The sequence below is a fragment of the Ovis aries genome, chromosome X, assembly GCF_016772045.2.
Source record: "Ovis aries strain OAR_USU_Benz2616 breed Rambouillet chromosome X, ARS-UI_Ramb_v3.0, whole genome shotgun sequence".
Classification (NCBI taxonomy): domain Eukaryota; kingdom Metazoa; phylum Chordata; class Mammalia; order Artiodactyla; family Bovidae; genus Ovis; species Ovis aries.
Window position 1 is genome coordinate 86,257,905 of NC_056080.1, and position 16,377 is coordinate 86,274,281.

Sequence of the window (16,377 nt, forward strand, 5' to 3'; positions counted from 1 at the left end):
GGAAAGAGAGAGAGTGTAAATGGTCTCAGTTCTGAAATGCGCCACGGGTGGCTCTGACTGAGGCCGCTTACTGGTCTTCCTTGAGGGCTGCTCTTGGGCGTTACAGGGGCGCTCCTCCTTGGTGGTCAGTCCCCTGTCAAGTGGGGAAGAGAAATTCTGGCTCAGGATGCAGCCAGTACAGCCCGAGGTTCTGGGGCCGACAAGGTGGAGGAATTAGGGCCTTTTGAGGTCCTCTCTGTTCTGGGATGGGGAAACCCTGTGCACACTCAGGACACCCGCCTCACCTTGACTCCTGGCACTCCCGTGACCTCAAACACAGACCTCAGACCTCCGCCGTCGCCTCCTGGTTCCTGGAGCCCCTGTGGGACAAATGGAGGGGTCACCTCGGGGGTAGACTGTGGCACAGACCTAGGCCTTCTGTGCTGGTAGGAGGGGTTGACTCTATGAGGTCCCCCCTGATCTGGAGTGGCTAGTCCCATTGGGGCTCACATGTAGTGCTCACTTTTCCACTGGAATGGCCTGGACCTTCCCCCATTGGGGGCCTGCAGGGAAACTCAGAACAAGTGCCAAGTCTGGATAGAAAGTGCTGAGGGGCCCCATATATGGCCGCACCTGCCTAGGGCCTCCCAGGGGTCCTAGGCTGGGGAGATACCGGGTCACCTCTCCTCACGTCCTACCTGGTCTCCCAGCAGTGAACAGAGGGGCGGGTTCTGCTCAGTCCTCCCTCGGTATCCGGGGAGTCCAGCTTCTGCAGACCCGAAGCCTCCGCCCTCCACCAAAACACCTCACCTTAAGGCCGCTAAGAGGTGAATAAGCTGCTCACCTCACTCTGGGGCCTCCAGGAACGCCACCCCCCCACCGCCCCCACCGCCCCCCACCGGCCCCCACTGCCCCCAACCCCCCCACCAGCCCCCACCGCCCCCACCCCCCGCCCAAGAGCAAGGATCCCTCCCTGCCTTGGGGGTCCTTCCCCGCATGGAGCCTAGACTCCAGGCAGGACCCGAGATTGTCCCGTCCGCCATGTTGAAACACCGCCACATTCACCAGGGCCCCAGGCTCTCTGAGACCCGGATGTCAGGAAACCCTGAACATGGTCATCCCGCCCGGGGACTACCAGGGTCCCCTCTGTTCTGGGGTCGTGCTCCCCTCCTCCCTCACCTTGACTCCCGTTAGGACCTGGTCTCTGTCCTCTCCCTACCTGAGACCCGGCTCCTCACACCAAGTCCCCAGTCTCTCTGAGACCCGCGTGTCAGGAAGTCAGACAGGCTTAGTGTGCTCTTCTCTCCACAAGGGCTCCAGGGCCAACTACCGGGGCGGGGATCTATGGGGTTCTGTTGGTCCTCACGCAGGGGCCCCTCAGTCCTCCTTTAGGCACCTCACCTTGCCTCCAGTCAGGACTGGATTCTCGCCTCTCCCCAACTGCAGCCCCGGCCCCTCACACCAGGGCCCCAGGCTCTCTGAGACCCGGATGTCAGGAAACCCTGAACATGGTCATCCCGCCTGGGGACTACCAGGGTCCCCTCTGCTCTGGGGTCGCGCTCCCCTCCTCCCTCACCTTGACTCCCGGTAGGACCTGGACTCTGTCCTCTCCCTACCTGAGACCCGGTTCCTCACACCAAGTCCCCAGTCTCTCTGAGACCCGCATGTCAGGAAGTCAGACAGGCTTTGTGTGCTCTTCTCACCACAAGGGCTCCAGGGCCAACTACCGGGGCGGGGATCTATGGGGTTCCCTCGGTCCTCACGCAGGGGCCCCTCAGTCCTCCTTCAGGCACCTCACCTTGCCTCCAGTCAGGACCTGGGATTCTCGCCTCTCCCCAACTGCAGCCCCGGCCCCTCACACCAGGGGGCCCAGTGTCTCCAAGACCCGGATGTCAGGAAGTCAGACCATGCCTGTTTCGCTCATTCTATCCCACGGACACCCTGGACTGATAACAGAGACGGGCTACTCTGAGATCTCCTCTGATTGTGGCCCACGGTACCCTAGTCTTCCCTCAGTGTCCTCAACTTGACACACCACAGGACCTGGGAATTGGCGCACCTGAGTCGGGGCCCCATACGCGAAGTCCCCAGTCTGAGACCCGGATGTCAGGAAGTCTGCCCCTTGTTTCAGGAGCCCAGGCTGAGAGCCGGATATCAGGAAGTGAGACCACGCATGTTGGGCTCAACCTATCCCAGGCCCAGGGTCCCCGCAGTCCTCCCTCAGGGTCCTCACCCAGACTCTTTCAGAACCTAAGATCCTCCCCTGCACCCTCTGAGGCCCCTCCCCTTACATCAAGTCTCCAGTGTCTCTGCGACCCTGTGCTCATGCCGCCACCAGGGTCTCCCAGGGCTGACAGCAGGTGCCAGGACCTGTGGGGTTACCTGTGTCCTCCCTCAACGTCCTCATCTTGAGCCCTGGCAGGTCCGGGGATGTCCCTATGTTGACCGGAAGCAGGACCCTCACGTCAAGGCCGTCACTGACCTGAGACCCTGGGAGGAGACTGTGGACATGATATCAGGGCTCCAAGCCCAGGGCTTCCCAGAGCTGAGATGATCCCACAGGGGTTCCTCAACCCTCTTTCTCTTTGTCACCTTGACTCCCAGCTCACGTAGGCACCACCCTCAGCTGCCAATTTCGCTCGCCTTAGAGCCAGCATTCCCCCAAGCCAGGACCCCTGAGAGGCAAGCAGGAGAGGGGGCTCGTTCCCACAAGCCTGTAAGGGTCTTGCAGGGCTAAAAGCAGTGATGACCTGTATGTCCTGGGCTCCCAGTGGCCCTCTCAGGGTTCTACCTTGACTCCTAGCAGAGCTGGACTCCTTCACTCTGCTGACCTAAACACAAGCTCTGTGACCCAGGCCCTCATATCTCCCCTCCCAGTGGGGTCAGTGACGTCACATCTGGACGCCACACCCCGTGGTCCCTCATGGCTGTCGGGAGGGCTGCACATGCATCCCTTGGGGACCCTCTGTCCTCACCTCGAGTCTCTGCAGGACACGAGCCCCTCCCTCTGTCCACATGAGACTGTGCCCTCAGACCGACTCTGACTCCCTGAGTCACTGAGGAAGTGGTGGGGGAGGTGGGGCTCAGCCTGACAGCCCGGACCACAGTCTCCAGGAGTCCCAGTAGGAGTGAAGTTGTAGTCTATGAGAACCTCTGTTCCGGGGTGACTGGACCCCCTCATCCTCATTCAGAAGGGGCCTCCTCAACACTCGAGAGAAGGCTGCAGTCCCAGTACAGATGCTGGATGGGGGCCTGCTGTGCCCATGACCATGGGGGAGCACAGGGAACCACACATCTTCCCAATGGGGACCCCTCAGCAGCCGCTATACTTCGAAAACACTTTGTATAAAATATTTGATTTTAGGTAAAGAGGCTGAGTAGTGGCAGGTGATTTAGAGGAACCGTTGGTTTGATGATTAGATAATATTACCTGTTGGTTGTTGTTCATTCACTCAATCGTGTCTGACTCTTTGTGACTCTGACTACAGCATGCCAGGATTCCCTGTCCTTCACTATTTCCCAGAGTTTGATCAAAGTCATGTCCGTTAAGTTGGTGATGCCATCCAACCATCTCATCCTCTGTCGTCCCCTTCTCCTCCTGCCTTCAATAGTTCCCAGCATCAGAGTCTTTTCCAATGAGTTGGCTGTTCGCATCAAGTGGCCAACGTATTGGAGCTTCAACTTCAGCATCAGTCCTTGCAGTGAATATTCAGGGTTGATTTACTTTAGGATTGACTGATTTTATCTCCTTGCTGTCCAAGGGACTCTCAAAAGTCTTCTCCAACATCACAGATCGAAAGCATCAATTCATCAGTGCTCAGCTTTCTTTATACTCCAACTCTCACATCCATACATGAGCTGGAAAAGCCATAGCTTTGACTAAATGGACCTTTGTTGGCAAAGTGATGTCTCTGCTTTCAGTTGCTTCAATTAATCTGCCTTTGTGGCTGTCCTGGTGTTACCCTAGGGTATTTATACCTATGGACTGGGGCCACCTCAACTTTGTGCAATGAAATGGGTCCAAAGTTTAAAATCTTGTCTTCTTAGCCATCCCACCCTCTGCACCTATGCAGCCCAGAGCTTCTCCCTAACTTTCTCTCTGCTTCCCATCCCCTCCCCAAATACAAGAACCAGCTCTGCACAGTCTTCACTCTTCCCCAGAGCTTTCTCACGTTATGTTGTTTAGATATTGTTTATAACTATGTTTTTAAAAAGACTTTTAAAATATAATTTTATTTATTTATTTATTTATTTTTGGCTATTCTGGGTCTTTGTTGCTGCCCGAGCTTTATTCTAGTTGTGGAGAGCAGGGGCTACTCTCTAGTTGCGGTGTGAGAGCTTCTCGTTGCAGTAGCTTCTCTCGTTGTGGAACTCAGGCTCTAGGCACTTGTGCTTCAGTAGCTGAGGCTCATGGGCTCTAGTGAAAGTTGCTCAGTCTTGTCTGACTCTTTGTGACCCCATCAGTTGTACAGCCCATGGAATTCTCCAGCCAGAATACTGGAATAGGTAGCCTTGCCCTTCTCCAGGGGATCTTCTCAACTCAGAAATCAAACCCAGATTCTTTACCAGCTGAGCCACAAAGGAAGCCCAAGAATACTGCAGTCTGTAGCCTATCCATTTTCCCATAGGCTCTAAGGCACAGGCTCAATAGTTGCAACACACTGGCTTAGTAACTCCACAGCATGTGAAATCATCCCGGATCAGGGATCAAACCCGTATCTCCTGCATTGGCAGGCAGATTCTTTACCACTGAGCCGTGAGGAAAGCCCAAGACTTTTTTTTTTTTTTAGAACACTTTTCCATGAACACAAAAATAGAGAGATGGTACAGCAATTTTCCATTTACTTCCTGGCTCCAAACAAACATAGCCTCCTCTGTTATTAAGAACCCCACCAGACTGGTACATTCATTATAACTGAGGAACTTACTCTGATATGTCATACTCACCCAGAGATTACAGTTTACACAAGGATTCCCTCTTGGCATTGTATATTCTATTGGTTTGGACAATTGTAAATGAAATTCCACTTTCTAGATGTACCAAAGTTTATCCTTTCACTGACTCAAGGATGTCTGGTTTGCATCTATGTTTTGACAATAATAAGTAAAGTTGCTAAAAACATTCATGTGTAGGTTTTTGTGTGGACATAAGTTCTCAAGTCTTTTGGGTAAAGACACATATGGTTGCTGGATCATACAGTAAGAGCATGTTTAGTTTTATAAGAAACTGCCAAGCTGTCTTCCAACGTGCCTGTGCCATTTTGTATTCTCACCAACAATGAATGTGAATTCTCGATGGTCCAAATCCACAACAGTGTGGTATTGTCCCAGGAACAGAGTTTGGCCATTCTAATAGGTGTGTAGATACTCTGTGTGTGTCTGGGTGTGTGACATCATCAAGATGTCAACTAATGGCCAACTAATCACTAAGGATCGAACTGGGAAAGGCACAGCCAGGCGAAAGCATTTTAGAGTCCTATCTGAACCATCAGGAGGCAGCTTTGGGCACATTATGTGAGAAGGTTCACATTCTCTGGACATAATTACTATTCTGACTGCTTTCTAGAAGGAAAAGCAGAAAACAAAATTGAAAATATTACAGAAAACAGCACGTCAGGATCAGAAATTGGTAACTCAGAGTGTTTTACACATTGAAAGACTTTGTGTGAGGAAGAGTGGTTTTGAATTAACAGGGTGGAGAGGAGACCCTCCAGTTCCAGGCTGTGCAGGGGAGATTTGGAACGAGGTTCCATACCCAAGGAAACATGCACTTTGGAGAAGAGGCAGTAGGTCCAAGGCAGAAATGTTCCCTAGACATCCAATGGGTCCCCCAGGAGGACCCTCTTTCTCAGAGCCTTGTGGAGGGGGTTTGGATCAGGATGGTCCACCTGGAGTAGGTCTTTATGCTCCTCCCCCTGGCCATTTCCCACAGCCCAGAGCATTTGCCCTGCCCTGGGCCAGGACCATAACCATCACCCTTGCTTGGTCTAGACAAGTTATGCCATATTTAACAGTTCTGCCATGTGAGATGTACCGTTCTCCATAAAAGATTTTCAGGGAGAAAGGGAAAACTACATCAATCAATGTGCATGAGGTTCAAAAAATATGTACTGGTTCAGAATCTTCACAATATTGGGGAAGGTACATCTCAGACCTTCAGTAACAATAGCTACATCCACTAACCAAGCTTTTTACAGACAGGTCACATCAAATTGGAACTCACAGCAGTGCATTCACCGTGTACTGTTATGAGGCCCATTTTACACCTGGAGAAATCCAGACTTTGAGTGTCCATGATTTCATTGGGTTATCAGTAGCAGGATACGTATTCAAACCGAGCTTCATGTGGGTGAAAAGCCCGATCTTCCCAGGGGCCTGACTTGTCTCCCTGACAGTCAAGGGGGATCCAGCTGTCCTCCCACCTGATGCCTCAGATCACATAATGGAGAAAACACAGGGAAGCCAGGCATCATTGCCCATGAGAGACTGACACAGGATTCTGCCCACGTGGCCTCCCCAGCGCCATCCAGTCACCATCCCTACTGAAATGGACACGAGGCCCATGGAGGAGGGATAGGGTGTAGGACTCAGAGTGTGAGGATGGAAAAGGCTCCTGGATGTGGGGGCACAGCCCGCTGAAGACGGCTCTTATGTTCAGGCTACAGCCCTGCTTTCTCATTCCACTGCCCCCTCTCCTCCCTTCTCTCCAAGCTCCTGGGGATTCCAAGCTCTCCTGCAGATTGGATGTCAGGCAGGGGGAAGCACAGTGATCATGGGTCTGGTGGACTCATGGCATCCACAGAGGAGTGAGTATCTATGCCCTTCAGGCCACGTGGACACACCTCCATCTGGGTACTGGAGCATACAGGAATGTTCTGTACATATACTTGGTATGTCCATATATAAGTATATAAGCACATGTAATCTCCAGACGTTTTACATATATATCAGAAACACACCATACAGACATGTGAAATATATTTCACTCTATGAATGAGGATTAAACAGTGAAAATCATGGCACTCCAGTTAGTAATATTATCTAATCATCAAACCAAGGGTTCCCCTAACTCACCTGCTGCTGTTCACCCTCTCTTCTGTTAAATCATCTTTTCTACAAAAGGTTTCCTGAAATCTGGTGACTGTTGAGGGGACCCCCCCACGAGAAGATGTGTGGTTCCCTTTGCTCCCCCACGGTCATGGATGCCGCAGCCCCTCATCAATCATCTGTGTTGGGACCGCAGCCTTCTGTAAAGGGTCAAGGAGGACCCTCCAGTGAGGACAAGGGGGTCCAGTCACCCCAGAACAGAGGGTCCCATAAAATACAACTTCATATCTACTGGGATTCCTGGGGACCCAGTGCCAGCTTGTCAGACTGAGTCCCCCTGCCCAGCTTCCTCAGTGAACTTGGGGAGTCAGAAGCTTGTTCTGTTGACATGTGGAGAGAGGGAGCGGCCCACATGAGCGGCCTGCAGAGACTCCAAGTGAGGACCAGAGGAGACTGAGGGTTCCTAGGGGATGCATGTGCTGCCCTCCTGACAGCCCTGGGAGACCATGAGGCATGGTGTCGAGATGTGACATCACTGATGCCACTGGGAGGTGAGGAAGTGAGGGCCTGGGTCAGAGAGCTCGGGTTCAGGTCAGCAGAGTGAAGGAGCTCAGCTGTGCTAGGAGTCCATGTAGAATCCTGAGTGGGTCTCTGGGGCCCCAGGACATCCAGGTTGTCACTGCTTTTAGCCCTGGGAGACCCCGGTAGTGTTGTGGAAATAAGCCCCCAACTCTGGTTTCCCTCTCGGGTGTGCTGGCTCAAGAGGGCCTGGGTCTCTAAGGGAAGCAAAATCATGTGGGTAGAGGGCAGTGCCCAGACTAGCTGAGAGTCAAGGCAAAGAGCACAGGAAGGCTGAGGGACTCCCAAGACATCACCTCAGCCCATGGCGTCCTCAGCCACTAAGAAGCCCTGGGCTTGGAGCCTTGATGTAATGTCTGCAGACTCCTCCCGGGGCCTCAGGTCAACGAGTCCCTTGGTGTGGGGTTCTGGTCTCTGCTGAGGACTTCAGCATCCCAGGACTTGCCAGGGCTCAGGATGAGGACCCAGAGGGAGAACACAGCTGACCCCACAGTTCCTCACCTCTACTGCCAGCCCTGGGCATCCCTGGTGGTGGGATAAGCACTTCACAGGGTGTCCTGACTTCCACGTCAGGGTCTCAAAGAGACTGGGGACCTATGATAAGGGGTGGGATCACATGTGGGCAGAGGGGAGGGTCCAGGTCCTCCAAGAAGCCAAAGGGAATACACTGATGGAGGACTCAGGGGACCCTGGACCCCAATCTGAGGAGACGCCACAGATCCCCACTCCTACATTCAGCCCTGGGAGGTCTCAGTGTGGAATTAGTGCTCTAGGCCTGTCCTCACTCTCTGACATCCAGGTCTCAGAGAGACTGGGTACCTCATGAGAGTGGTGGGGCCTCAAAATGGCAGACAGGACAGTCTCGGGTCTGCCCTGCAGTCCAGGCTCCACGCGAGGAAGGACTGAGGCTGTTAGACCCCAGGGCAGGGAGGGGTCCTGGCCCTTGTGGTGGGTTTTGGAGGCTGGGTGAGCAGTTTATTCACATCTGGCTTAGGGGCCTTGGTAGGTGAGGTGTTAGGGCGGAGGGTGAGGCTTCAGATCCGCAAGGATGAACTCCAGAGATCCCAAGGCAGGACTGACCAGACCCCCACCTCTGTAGTCAGTGTTAGGTGGCCAGGTGGGACATGAGGACCGAGCATCTCCCCAGCCTAGGACCCGTGGGAGGCCCTGGGCAGGTGACACCACATGTGAGGCCCCTCAGCGCTTTCTGTCCAGGCTCAGGTCTTATTCTGGGTTTCCCTGCAGGCCCCCAAAGGGGAGGGACCAGGCCATGCCAGGGGAAAAGTGAGCACTACACGTGAGCCCCGATGGGACGACCCACCCAAGATCTGGAGGGACCTCACAGAGTCCACCCCTCCTACCAGCACAGAAGGCGCAAGTCTGTGCCACAGCCTACGCCCGAGGTACTCCCTCCATTTGTGTCACAGGAGCTCCAGGAACCAGGAGGTGAAGGCTGAGGTCTATGCCCCATGTCCACAGGTCAGAGAAAAGAGGAGGTCCAGGCAGTGCCAGGAGTCAAGGTGAGGAGAGTGCCCTGAGTGTGCACCAGGGGCTCCCCATCCCAGCACAGAGGGGAGCCCACAAGCCCCTAATCCCCCCACCGTGTCAGCCTCAGAACCTCAAGTTTGTCTGGCTGCACCCTGGGGAGACACCTCACATCCTCCTTTGGGTAGCCATGGGTCAGGCCGCTCAGGAGGAGCTCCTCTATGAGGCCAGAGAGCACCCCTTAAGAGGAGACATGTCAGTGGCCTGAGTCAGACCGCCCAGGGTGGGCTTCTCAACCGAGGCTGCTCACAACCAGCGTCTCTTGCAGTCTCATGGTCTGCCTCTGTCCCCCTGCCTCACTCCTGTCTGTGGTTTGACTCCAGTCATCATGCCTAGGATACATGAACTCTGACAGCCTGAGAGAGACTTTCAGGATCCAAGAGAGAACGAGGGTCCAATGGAGGCACAGTGCGTTGGGGGTGAGGAGGAGGAGATGGAGGTGGAGCAGGAGGAGGAGCAGGTGAAGAAAGGAGATGCAGCTTCCTCCTCCTTCTGTCTCCCAGCCTGGGGAACCCTGGAGGAGGTGGCTGCTGCTGCCACAGTCAGTCTCTCGCAGAGCCCTCTGGGTGTCTGCCCCTCTCCCACTACCGTGGCTGCCACTCTGGGGAACCAATCTGAAGACTATGGCCTCAGCAGGCAAGAAGTACCAAGCACCTCGCATGACCAGGAAGATACCAAGTCCTCGCCCCCAAATGCACTACAGGTGAGGAAGAATGAGTTGGTAGAATTCCTGCTTAGCAGGTATCTCACGAAGGGGCCAATCACAAAGGGCAGAAGTGCTGAATAGTGTCATCAGAGATTACCAAGACCCTTCCTGGTGGTCCTCGGTCAAGCTGCAGAGTACCTGCAGCTGGTCTTTGGTTTGGAGGTAAAGGAGGTGGACCCCAGTGAGCACACCTATATCCCGGTCCCCACCCTGGGCCTCACCCTCAATGAGATGCTGAGGGATGGGCAGGGGTTGCCCAAACCCAGCTTCCTGGTGGTGATCTTGTGCCTGATTGCTGTGGAGGACGACCGTGCTCCTGAGATATGGAGAACACTCAGGAGGATGGAGGTGTGTTCCCGGAGGGAGCACTACATCTTTGGGGAGCCCAGGGAGCTGCTGACACAAGTATGGGTGCGGGAGGGGTACCTGGAGTACCAGCAGGTGCCTGATGGTGACCCTGGTTGCTATGAGTTCCTGTGGGGTCCCTGAGCCTACTCAGAGATCAGTAAGTTTAAAGTCCTGGAGTATCTGAATAAAGTCTGTTGAAGGGGTCCTAGTTCCTTTCACCCTCTCTTCAGAGGCTACAAGGGAGGAAGAAAGGGGAGTTTGAGTCAGAGCAGCCGCCAGGCTCCTTCCAGGCCCACATCCAGCAGCTTATCCTGGGGGGGCAGGAAGGGAGGCTGATCCTTCCCTGTGATTGAAGAGGGAGCGGTTAGCCTTCTCAGCAGTAAGAGCCCAGGCCTGTTGGGGGAACCCAGTGTGTGGCATCTTCGTGTTCCTGTTCTCTACAATGACATGGAGACTCATCTCTCTTTTCTTTAGGAATTTTTCAAATGTTATTCCTATTTAATAGAAGACAATGCATTCCAGTATCTAACTGTGTCAGTGATGTAGATCGCAGTGTGTTTGTACTTAGCCAGTTCAAGAACAAGAATTTTGCTGTTTTGTATAAGAGATTGGGAACACTTCCATTTTATTTCATGGTCCTGCACAAGATAATATGGAATTAGAATGATTTTGGAAATGTGAACTTATTTAGCAGTGATATAGCTGGTGGAAGATTTAGAAAATAAAAAGTGATAGTAGTGAATTCTTGCTGCTTATATTTTTTGTGTGTCATTTTGTACAGCTAAGGGATCTCTATTTGGATTTACCTGGGTTATCTAAGGAAGTAGCAATTAATCTGAGTCAATCAGCCCTCTTGTCATTGGTTCATTTATTCTGAAGACCTTTACAGAGCCTCTGCTCTGTGAAAAGCCCTTGTTAGCAGTGGGGACACTGGGAGAAGCAGGACACCCCCACACCTGGAGCGATGGTCTAGGAGCCACAGTCACATGAGGTACGTCGTGGGGGTGAGAGGAAACTCTGAAATGGGACATTGCTGTGAGATATCCTTTTGGATCTTGGATTAATCAGAGAGATCTCTTTCTGAGGCAGGATGGGAGGGATCTGGCTCTTGTTGCATTGCCGTTGACCACAGGTATAGAGTAGTAGTAGTTCCCCCTATCTGCTAAGAATCACACAGAACTCTGGTCACACTCCCTTGGAGTGATGCCCAGAAATCCATGGGCCGACCCTTTCTTTCCTGGTCCTGGGGATCCAGAATTCAAGGTGTTAATTAGCTTTTAATTATCTTGATTGTAATTGGCCATCATAATCAAAGACTCAACCATTGTTGGGACTGCAATGATGGAAAGTAAGGGTTTGGATGCAAGACCAGCTGGGACACAGGCAAGAGTGGCTCTTGCTTCCATTTCCTGGAGCATCTTGTGTCCTGCTGGAACACTCCTCCACACCCAAATTTAACAGGTCCTCCAACTGGAAATGCGGCTTGCTCAAATGATGAAGAATATGCTTGCATTGTCAGAGACCTGGGTTTGATCCTTGGGTAGGGAAGATCCCCCTGGAGAAGGGCATGGCAACCCACTCCAGTATTCTTGCCTGGAAAATCTCCATGGACAGAGCCTGGCAACCTACAGTCAATGGAGTTGCAGAGTCAGACAGAACTGAGCAACTAACACTATGGTCCATTATGGTCTAGCTGGAAAAGTTACTGTGTTTTATCTATAAATCATACTGTTTGGCTGATTAGCTATTCCACATCCTATTGAGGCGCCTGTCCTCTGACATGCCCTGGGCCACAAAGCAGTCAACCGCATCCCACAGTGGAGGGTGGAAGAGTGTCTGGGGGCAACAATATGAGAGATTTCTGCCCTGCCATCACAGTGCAAACAGCTGCCAGGCCCTGCGAGCTCTGTCCTGTCCCTCAGGCCCATCCTGCAGCCCAACACACGGGGCTCCTCACACCCACTCGCCTCCCAAATGAAGAACTGAGGCCACAGGCCTTGGGCATCTTCCCAGGACCACGTGACAGCTGGGGTGGGCTCAGAGCCCTGGTCTCAATTCCTCTGGAGCCCCCGGCCTTCCCGCCCACCTCAGTCCACAGCCCGACCTTCCAACTTCTCATGCCTTCCTCTTCTCAGTGCTACACAATGCCTCTGAGGTGACAAAAAGCAGGCCTGCGGAAGGAAGGGGACAAGGAGAACCAGTAGCACTGTGGGGCTGCTCTGGGGTTTGCTGAGAACTGACTCTGCCGGGGGCTGGCGTCTCTGTCCAGTCCCAGCGCCTCCCGCGTGAGGGCAGAGCCCTGTCCCTGCTGCTGCCATGGGGCCTCCTGCCCAAATGAACCTGCCAGGCTGACCAGCTCATCACTGAGCAGGAGGGAGGAGGGCCTGACTGTATGGTCCCAGTGCCTAGTGGGATAAGGCCCCTACAGGAGTGTCCTCTGATACGGGAAGGAAGGTAACACAGGCAGACCCCTGAGGCTCCAGGTCTCCCCAGCTGCAACGAGGGAGGGGAGCATCTGGAGAGCCTTTGGGCTGTGGATGCCGAGGCTGGGCCACCAAGCACAGGGGCAGGAAAGCCAGGCTGAGAAAGGCAGGCCTTGGACGTCATGAGGGCTTGTGTGTGCACAACACAAGTGTCCCGAGCCACAGCTGACAAAACCACCTTGGTGCCATGCAACCCCACTGCCAGGGCCTGGGTGGTGCCTGGAGGAGGGGGACCAGAAAAGGCAGCTCTCTCAGGACCCAGGGGGCGAGGAAGGGCCCTGAATTGGGGGAGTAGGGGCAGGAAAAGCCACCTAGCCAGGCTGCCTACAGATGCCACGGCCTTCAGTCCCCTTTTAGAGGAGCCGCCAGTGGGCCCCACTGATGTTCACAGCCTCCAGGGTCGTGTCCTAGTCAGAGGAATCAACCTGAAGGAATGCTTTGTCAACCTATTTAGAAGAAGAAAGGCCATGGAGAAGCCCAAGTCAAGGCCTGGAGCTCATCCAGGCTGCCAGTCCTCAGGCAGAAACACCCCTGGGAGAGCTTCTTTCACACTCTCTTAGCTCTCCCCTTTCAGACACCAGGCAGTGGCCCTCACACAAGGCAAATGACCCTGCTAGTGGCAGAACTGGGAGACAGTGCCCTAGGGTCCTTGAACATGGGCCTTTCCAAGGTGCTGGTCTGATCCCTACATGGTAATGTTGAAGAACAGTGGCCCACAAATGCCAGAGTACACACATCTCCAAACCCACCGCTCTACTGTTCATGTGCAGTGAAGACCAGTGACTCTCATTCAGGTTTCCTCCAGTCCCACACCCCAATTCTCATCCATTTTCAAATATAGGTAACTGGGGGCTTCCTTTGGTCACATCTAGCTCAACAAGTCAGACTTGTCCCTGGGAGTGAGTATGTATAAAAGAGGCCCCTTCAAAAGTGCCTAAGCTGTGAGCCAACAAAATCATTCATTGTACCTGTCATCTGGGTAAGGGAGAACAGGTCCACAGTGGTGGTGGGGACAGGGGCAGGGGTGGAGAAGATCAGAGCTAGCCTCGAAGAGAACCAGTGAAGTTCTTGTTTACCACAGAACAGGCTATATGTTGAACCCTCAAACAAGTCCTTCAAAGGGCAAGTACCCACAGATACCCAAGTTGGACGTGGGAGGCCAGGACTGGGGGTAGCAGAAGCCCAACTACCCCACTGACAAAAGGAAACAGGGCTTTTGAGGCAGTCTCCAGGGAGGCTGAATCTGAGGTTCTGGGAAGGGGATAGGAGAAGCACATGCAGGTGTTCCCAAAGTGAGCACTCTAGAGCCACAAGAGTGGTCTTTATGGGAAGAAATGGAAACTGAAGACAACAGCCTGTGATCTGCAGCGGGATGAGGTCTGGGGGTGGGCAGAGCTTGGAAGGTGCAAGCTCAGCAGAGCGCCAGAGTACCCTGCCACACAGCATCCTGGAGAGTCTTGTGTCTCAGGTGCTTGGGGGAAAGTCAAGTGGAACATGAGGTCGTTTCCACTGTGCTCGAGCACAGCCCTGAACTGGGGAGAGCTTGACCTGGGTGGCAGTGGGGGCAGGACAACAGAACTCTAACTTTGGGGCCATCTGAGCGGGGCCTACCAACCAGCAGCACCAGCCAGAAGAGAGCAAAGCCAGAAGAGGGGGAAGGATGGGGGGCCACCAACTCAGGCTAGGCCAATCAGCCCACTATGGACCCCATCTTCTGGGAGGGACAGTCTCCAGGGGCCCATCTGACCCCTGGGGTCTCTCTTGGTGGAAGCTCATCTAGAACTCGCCAGAACTTTAGCAGAAGCCAGCCACAGGCCTGTACCTTGCTAGTGAGGGGAATGGAGCCAGGAGCACGTTTGCCAACCCATCCAGGGCCTGGCCACAGATGGGAACCTTTGTAGGCAACCTGAAACATACTTTTCCGTACTTTCAGACAAGAGACAAACTGGGAATCCCATCTCCATCCCCTTTGCCCCTCCCCCACATTGGGCCAGGGCTGCCTCTCCACATCACCTCTGTGACATCATTAAACAATTAAGGAAGCTGACCATTTAATTGGCTGCCTGGACCACGATACAGATTCTAGAATCTCCAAACAGTATTTATTGGGCACCACAATCCTGGTCTGAGGCCTTTCTGCCCTGAGCGTTCACTGCTTTGGTATTGCTGTGAATGTTCCTGAGCTAGACTGTCTCCATGGCTAGTCAGAGTTCAGAGGAGGGCATGTGCAGCCCCACTGGCCCCATCAACTGATGGGGAGCCCACAGCAGGGGACCTCCCTGATTCCTCCCTGGATGCAAATGTGGATTCAGGGGAGGTTTTGGGGAAGCAGGGTGACCAAACTGAGAGCCCACATCCGGGCTCCCAAGACAACCTGCCCCCACAGGGCCCGAACCCAGAAACAGCCAATGAGGAAGAGAACAACACCGTCCTTGGGCTGTCCTTCCCCAGGAAGCTCTGGAGGATCATGGAGGATGCGGCCTTCACCTCTGGGAGCTGGAATGACGAGGGAGACATGGTGGTCATCGAGACAGATCTCTTCCAGACGGAGGTCCTCCAGCACAGAGGCACGGACAGGATCTTCGACACAGACAGCATCAAGAGTGTCATCTGTGAACTGAACCTGTATGGGTTCAGTAAAATCTACCCTTTGGATCACTCTGCAGGGAAGAGCAGGATGATGGTAACATAGTAAGCCCTTCTGGGGAGACTAGACTAGACGAGCTGAGTGCTGAAAGGGTTTCGCTTCCCAGGAGAAGGTTTTTCTCGTGAGAGGGTGGTTAAGCAAAGAGGAGAAAGCAGGGCCTGTCTTATTCTACTATCCACTTAGACAGGATCCATAGGTGTGACACCAGGCCCTGAGGGACCACTTGATGTCAGGGAGGGCCAGTAAAACCTCAAGCAAGGCCAGGCCCAAGGAAGCTGTAGACAGCACACATGCTAGGGCCTCATAACCTGCCAGGAATGAAGAGACTTTGTTTCCATAGTTAGGCAAGGCTGTGATGGTGGTAGAGTGGAGGGCGGCGAGGAAGGGCCCTTCTCCCACACGATGGCTAAAATGATTCCTTTCAGATTTATCGCAACTCCAACATTCAAAGAGACAAACCTCTCCTCCTGCAGAACATCCAGAGGAAAGTCGACCCCAGAACAACTGCTTAGCCCGTCAATGGAGCAACAACTACCCCAAAGAAAAAGAAGCGAGCAATGGTGACCAGACGCTCTCCTTGATTCCATCACAATGAGTCCACCCAAGAGGCTGACAAGTTCAGAATGGAAACCCAACTGCTCATGGAAGCCCCAGCCGGCACTCACATGTGTTCTCTGGCCTTCGGTCTACGGGCAGTGTAGCCGGGTGGGCTAGGGCAAACCATCTCTCCAGTGAACAGGGCAGCCCCAGCGGAGAGGGTACATCCAGCAATGGCACGTCTGTACTCCTGGCTACCGCTGAAAGGGACAGTGCAGGGGAACTGCCCAAGAGCCCCCCAGAGTATCCAGGTTATGGTTCAGTGATGACTCTGTACAACACCTGTTACTCCATCCTGATGGCGGCCCTTTTAGTCATGGCCCCAAATGAGGCCCTTGAGGTGGAGGAGGAGCAGGAAGAGTCCTCAGATTACAAGTGTGCCCTCTGTGAGCAGTTCAAGGACAACCCCAATCCCTGAGCTGCCAGGTCCCTAGGGACACTCAAAA

General features: G+C 53.7%; 1 pseudogene; it reads left to right on the forward strand.

Moving 5' to 3' along the window:
- Positions 1–8,912: 8,912 nt before the first annotated feature.
- LOC101111350 (heat shock transcription factor, X-linked member 3-like) lies at positions 8,913–16,349 on the forward strand (annotated as a pseudogene).
- The last annotated feature ends 28 nt before the right edge of the window (positions 16,350–16,377 follow it).